Consider the following 7,116-nt stretch of genomic DNA (forward strand, 5'->3'; position numbering starts at 1 on the left):
TGACCGTGTCCCCTGAGACAACTCAAGGAACTGCACCTCCAACCGATCCAATGCCTCTCTAGGAAAATACTTGCGGTTGAACTCCAAGACGAAGTCAGCCCAAGTCATCTCCCGCTGCACTCTCCTAGCAGCCACTGATCTCCACCACAACTCAGCATCACCACTCAAATAGTATACCCCTATGTCCACCCAAAACTCCTCAGGACATCTCAGAGTATGGAAGTTACGTTCCACACTCGTCCTCCACGCATCCGCAACAGTAGGATCTGTACCACCCAAAAACCTCTCAGTGAAAAGACCTTTCATCTCCTTGAGCATAGACAAATAACGTCCATGAACTCCCACATCTGCAGCCACTGGCTGCCGCTCCTCCGCCACCACTGGTGGCACTACCTGAGCCTAAGCCGGTACCACTGGTGGTAACCGCTCCAAAACCTGTGCTAGCATAGCCGCAACATCAACACCAGGGACTCCACCCGCTGGGACTCCCACACCCGGGACCTTAGCATCACCGGCCACTGGAGCATCAACACCGCCCTCTCCTGCCACACTCACGGAATCCCCTGAAACATCTTGCGACTCGTCAACACCCTCAGCTGTCACACTCTGGTCCTCGGTCTCACTAACCACTGGGACTCTGCCCCTACCACGACCACGTCTGCGTCCATGACCACGTCCGCGTCCACAACCACGACCAGCCATAACATCCTCTCTAGCCATCTGCACTACCATGAACAGAAGACTAAGCAAACAATTACTATTTAACACAGAAACATAAACTCACCGTGGAATCACACAGTCGGCTCGAAGAGGATGTTCTAGGATTCCATGCCACACACAATTGACTAACTCACATAATCAATCAAGACATGCAATCCCAAAACATCACAACAGAAACCTAGTGAACCCAAACCTAGAACTGTAAGGGCTCTGATACCAAAATGAAAGGACCGACCTTTTTTTAATAAATAATAAATAATATATATATATATAAACTACAGTTAGTAGTCCTATACCCACTAGCCACCTAACCACATTCACAATCAGCAGCGGAATAACAAAACCAATATCCAATAATAAACCAATAGCAATCCAAAATTGTAGCATAAGCAATATTCCAATACCAAACAACAAGAAACATGAAACCAGCAACCTAGCAATGTTTCTAATGACTCAACTCTAGCAACCTAGCAATGCCAGAAGACATCCAATCGAGTCGCTAGAACATCCTCCTCTTCATTGCCTTGATTCCATGATCACAATTTGCATTTATCTACACCACAAACACAAATTGAGATGCATGAGTATTTGATAAACACTCAGTGAGGCAATCCTCCCATCTACTGGGCTATACACACAAGCAATAAGATCTCTACATGCAACAATCAACAATCAATAAAACAAACCAGTCAAAATACAATCTGAAAGAAGGGTGTCGACCGACACCATATGGTGTCGATCGACACTGACAATCTGGTGTCGACCGACACCCTGCCCGACACTCCCGAAAACCCTAGTTTGTGTCAACCGACACCTCCACATGGCATCGATCGACACTCGCCAAAGTCTCGAGCCGTCCTCGCGTTGGTGTCGACTGACACCGTTGCCGAGCACCGATTTCCTTCGATCAAAAAACTCCGAATATCGCCTCCAATCTTCTCCAATCCGCTCCATGCATTCCCAGAAGCCAAACCCAGCCAAAGCAGCGACGAAATACCATAGAGGACTCAAAGAAACAACCACATAAGCACCAAATCACATAAAAACTAGAGATCTTAGCTTAGATAAGCCATGGTCATGCACTCACCTCTTTGCAGGAAGATTCAGACCAAAAGAAGCGAATCCAACACTCTCAGCAACCTTCTAACACGTTCCTAGCCCTGGATCTTCACTCCCACAACAAGATCTCACCAAAAACACCTTGAAATCTCACAAACTCTCTCCAAAACCTTTAGGAACTGTTTTCTCCTTCCTCTTTCTTTCAAGCGGCATAAAAACAACAAAAACACGACCCTAGGACATTTTCCCCCTTTTAAACCTCGGTTCAATGGTTTCCTTAAACCAAACCGGCCAGAAATCGATAATTTAATCGAACTGGTCAAACCCGAAACAAACAGTGTCGATCAACACCTCCTGTGGTGTCGATCGACACCCCCACCGATTTACCAAAAATTGGTTTGCGGCTGTTACATTTGCAGTCTGCCGTGGTCATTTTTGTGTTTGACCAACATTTTCCAGTAGATTTCTTTTGCAGTCAACTAATTTATGATGACAGAAAGACTTCTTGCGGTTGTCGTAACTAAAACTCAAGAATTTGGTCAATTGCAAAAATACAACTTAGTAGACTGCAAACGAAGTATCTGACGGAAACATTATAATGCAGTCTAAACCATATTTTTTTTAATCAAATGAAATTCAAGTCTACTGGCTCGAAACTCGATATATTTTAAATTGCAAAACTGACCATTAGGTAAACTTTACATGATATTATGACGGTTGAACTACCAAATGAAGTCTAATTTCTACAAAAAATCAAGGAAAATCACGAAATCTACCGGAAAATAACCTTATCAGTGGTTGTTTCGCAATGTCAAGCACCGACGCCGTCGTCTTTAGCCAAAACAGATGAGCAGCACCAATTTAATCATTCACGACAAATAACTAGATGAACACTCTTGCAAATTTTTTGGGATTAAAACGAAGAGGAGATGGAAGAAAATGAAGTCCTCATAGAATTGGGTGTTATATAAGCTCGCAAATTCGGGTTGTTGAACCATTAAGAGCTTCAAATTTGGTTGTTTATGGTTGTTAGAAAATTGATGGCGATGGCACACCCGTAAATAAGAGAAGACGATGAGGTTATGGATGTAATAATTATTTTCGCAATAAATTTAAATAAATCAGAAATAATGGCATTTGTGTGAATATGATGAATAGCCGAGGATTAAGAAGGGAGAAAGTGGCAAATGTTGGAGAGAGAAAAAGAGGGGTCTAGTCTTGCAATTGACTCAAGTTAGGGGTCCAATTTTGCAAGTGTCCCAAACAAATTAAGGAAACAAATTCTGTATACTTTTAATTAAGGAATATTGGCTTGGTTTAGATTTTACAATTAGAATGAAATTATGTGTCGGTTTTGGTTTATAAATAAGATGATTATGGTTTAGATTTTACAATTAAAACAAAATTATATGTCGCTTTGGGTTTACAAATGAAGTGGTTAGGGTTTAGATTTTATAATTAAAACAAAATTATATGTTGGTTTGGGTTTACAATTGAAGTGGTTAAGGTTTAGTTTTTACAATTAAAACGAAATTATATGTCGGTTTGGGTTTACAAATGAAGTGTTAAGGTTTAGATTTTACAATTAGAACGGAATATATGTTGGTTTGGGTTTACTAATGAGATTGTTTGGGTTTAGATTTTACAATTAGAACGGAATTATATGTCGGTTTGGGTTTACAAATGAGATGGTTAAGGTTTAGATTTTATAATTAGAATGAAATTATATACCGGTTTGGGTTTATAAAAGAGCGGTTTGAATTTTTAATTTTATAATAATATATACAGATTTTGTTTCCTTATTTTATTAAAAATGAATAAATAAGTTCTTAATTGCATTATGACATGTCACATTCTCATTGGTTTAATTAAAGAGAAGTGAACAAATGGGTTCACCTTAGGGGTGAACCCAAGAATGGCCGTGTTGGATATGGGCTTTGCCTTATATGACATTCGGTCTAACAAAGACTTCTTAAATACTCCGTTTCAAAATATAGGATGTTTTAATTAAAGCACGCAGATTAAGAAGTCTTTACTTTTAACACAAGTTCAACCAATCAGAAATAATACTGAATAATATCAAATACTAAACTAATCTAAAAGTTGCATATGAAAACATCATATATTATGAAATAAAAAACTTTTTTAAAACATCTTATATTTTGAAACGGAGGGAGTATATTAATCTGAAGTTCTGGCTCAACAAATTAAATGAAAGTCTATTAAGCTTTGGAGAAGGCAATCTCGGGAATTTGCGCTGACATCTTAGACCATCTTTACTGGTGATTTCTCTCACCGTTACTCTTGTATTTGAGGCCCAAAACATAATAAAATATTCATTTTTTGGTCCATTAACAAGAAAATCGATTCTCCAGAAAGGAATTGAGCAACACATTAAGCAACACTACGTAGATACTGGTGATTCTCCAGAAACGCTACGTAGCGTGTTTTGATACGTTGATACGTAAATATAAAAGATTTTTTTTTTCTATTTTCTTTTTTTCTTTCTTTCCCGATCTTCTCTCTCTTTTCTCTCTCGATCTAAAAAGGCGAATCGACTGAAACCAGAAAAATCAATCGATTCTTCTCTGTTTCGCGACTCTCCCTGCCGTTATCGTCATTTGGATCATTATCTCCACCGGCGCGACTTTGGGCTGGAGAGATGGTCATTGGCCTGGAGAAATCACCGGACCTCTCTTCTTACTTCCTCCTTTGGTATGTTTCTTCTTCTTCGTTTTTCCTTTCAATTCTATCGGTGAATACTCAATTAGGGGAAACATTTGGCTCTCGGTAAGCTTTTGGGACCATATCCTCCTAATTTTAAATGATAGAAAGGTTGAACGGTTACCTGTTACAATCAGCTTTTGATTTTTTTTTTATGTAGATGATTGGTTTGGAACTTGCAGTTGCAGGTTAAAATTGCAAAGAATGTTTAGAGGGATGTAGTAGAATCACCCAAAGGTAAATTCTCAATTTGTTGGCTCACAAAATTATATTATTACAGAAATATAAAAACTTTGCAGAATGGTCGAAGGATTGCAGATGTTTGTTTTGAAGAAATGGTTTATGTGATTAACTCCAAAACTTTTTTATGAACTGTGAGCCTCAATTTCAATTTCAGTTAATGTTTCATGTTGTCTTCAGCAAAGTGTATGTATGTGTGTTTTGTATTCTTTTTTGCAGCAAATTTATTAGTTTGGATCCTATATAAGTAGTTTCTGCAGCAAATTTATTAGTTTGGATCCTATATAATTAGTTTCTGCAGCAAATTTATTAGTTTGGATCCTTGTCATGGAGTTGATAAAAACAGAGTCTTTCAAGTTTCTTCTACTTTGGGTATAACAAAGATTCGATAAAGTTTTATATTGTTTCTTTTTGATGTTGTATAATCCTAACTTTTAGGAAAGGTTAAGATTTTCTCGGCTCATATTTGAGTTTGTGAGAATGACTTTCGATAAAGACATATAAACGAAATCTCTTTCTCTATGTATTGCAGTAATGACGATGATGAAGCTTGAGGGAAGTTATTAGTCTAAAGAAAAAGAATAAGAAATATAACTATTCACCACTGGAGAAAATTTGAGAACTAGAGAGGCAACAGTTGTAGTCTTTGGGTTATTTATGTAGAAGATTGAAAACTTTTGTTCATCGATTAGTGTAAGCGTAGCAATAAGGATGGCTTGGTGTTTTGGTTTGTGGTTGCAGGCTGTATCAGCTAAAGTCATTCGTGTAAGCGTAGAAACTGAGCAGATGCGTGCCTTTGAAACTAGAAATTATCTTCGAGTGGAGGTGTGGCTGAGACAATAGCATCAGCATATCATTTAGTTGTTGCAGAAAACTCAAATGAAGAAGCTGAGATGAATAAATGCAAGTTTGTTGTTAAACGTATCAGAAAGATGGAGAAAGATGTTGAAGAAGCCTGCTCTACTGGTAAAAAACTGTTTTACTAATCAATGATTACCAACAAGTGCCCCAATTTTTTCTTGAAGTCTAATGTAATTCTTATTTATCAATTTGTGCAAACATTGTTTAAGTGAGCTTTTGTTGTTCTGCAATATAGGTTCCTTGTATATATTTCACCATTTTGAGTTTTCTTCTATATCAATTGAATTTGTAAGCCTCTCTTGAGTTCAATTATCTATTTATTTGCAGCTATGTATCAAATAATTGTTTTATCATTTCAGATTAGTAAAATTTGATAATTAATTAACAAAAATTAAAAAAAAATATATATTATTTAAATGATGAGCAACCTTCATTGGAGTATTCTAGTGGAGGGATGATTTTGGTTAAGTTCTAAGTGGGTTGCTTTAATTATTTTAGTATTAATTATATGATTAATTAATGCTTGAGTAACTTGAGAGGGTTGCTGGAGTAATGATTCTCTTAGGCAGCCCTAAGTCAACAGGCGCTTATAAAAGCAGAGGACATTTATTGAGATCACCATCCTGACCCCCATATAATATCCATAGAGCAATACTTTGCATCGAATACTGAGTTTATTGTCTTTTGTGTAATTTTTTCCACTTATGAGCTTGTCATAGTTCTGGTCGTTAGTTTGCCTGTAAATTGACGAGCATAATCTTGACTCTTTGTAAGTGACGATCTCATTTCTCTTTATTAAAAGGACCAACTCTATTCTTACCCCATAAAATCTTGTTTATTAGTATTATGCTCATCTCGGTACAAACAAGCCGTAATTAAAATTTTCACATCCTAATTCACCATATATGTTGATTTGTCCATTCTTGATCTTCTAGTTTGTTTTTCTTGGAAAAACGGACGTCCTATACACACACACATTATATATATATATATATATATATGTATAAATCTCATATAATTCAATTCAATTCAAGTCTGTGACACACTTTGACAAAAAAGAAAAGTCTGTGACACACCAGTCCATTTTTACGTTAACAACCAACTATTGCTTAAAACGACGCTCCTATAAACGATAAACTCGTGATTCTTTTCAAATATTGTTTTAAAAGTAATTTATTTAAGAGCGTGTTTGGTTAAGACTTAAGAGCGTGTTTAAAAAATATGGTTATTTATGCGAAGTCACTTTTCTAACGCCAAAATCACAAAATTTTGTGTTAATATAAATGATTGAGAATTGTGATCTAGCATAAAAATAATGAAATTGTGTTTGAAAATCAAATTTACAAAATCTTGTTCAAGTGCGATAGTTGTAAACTTATATTTTGATGCTTTTTATGAAATCATGATATGGCGCCAAAATTATAGAGTCGTATGTTAACACTTAAATTTTTAGACTCACATTTTAAAATTTTAATATTAAAAGTGTCGAATCTAGTTTTAAAAACTACTAAA

General features: G+C 36.5%; 1 long non-coding RNA gene across 2 annotated transcripts; it reads left to right on the forward strand.

Annotated features, from left to right (window-relative positions):
* On the forward strand, window positions 4,219-5,899 carry LOC104712137. 2 transcript variants are annotated; one of them, XR_755481.2, is made up of 2 exons: window positions 4,219-4,740; window positions 5,276-5,899. It is a non-coding gene; the product is annotated as an uncharacterized LOC104712137 (long non-coding RNA). The 2 variants fall into 2 exon arrangements; XR_755482.2 differs by having other exon boundaries at window positions 4,222-4,740; window positions 5,485-5,899.

Source organism: Camelina sativa, chromosome 9 (assembly GCF_000633955.1).
Source record: "Camelina sativa cultivar DH55 chromosome 9, Cs, whole genome shotgun sequence".
Taxonomy (NCBI): domain Eukaryota; kingdom Viridiplantae; phylum Streptophyta; class Magnoliopsida; order Brassicales; family Brassicaceae; genus Camelina; species Camelina sativa.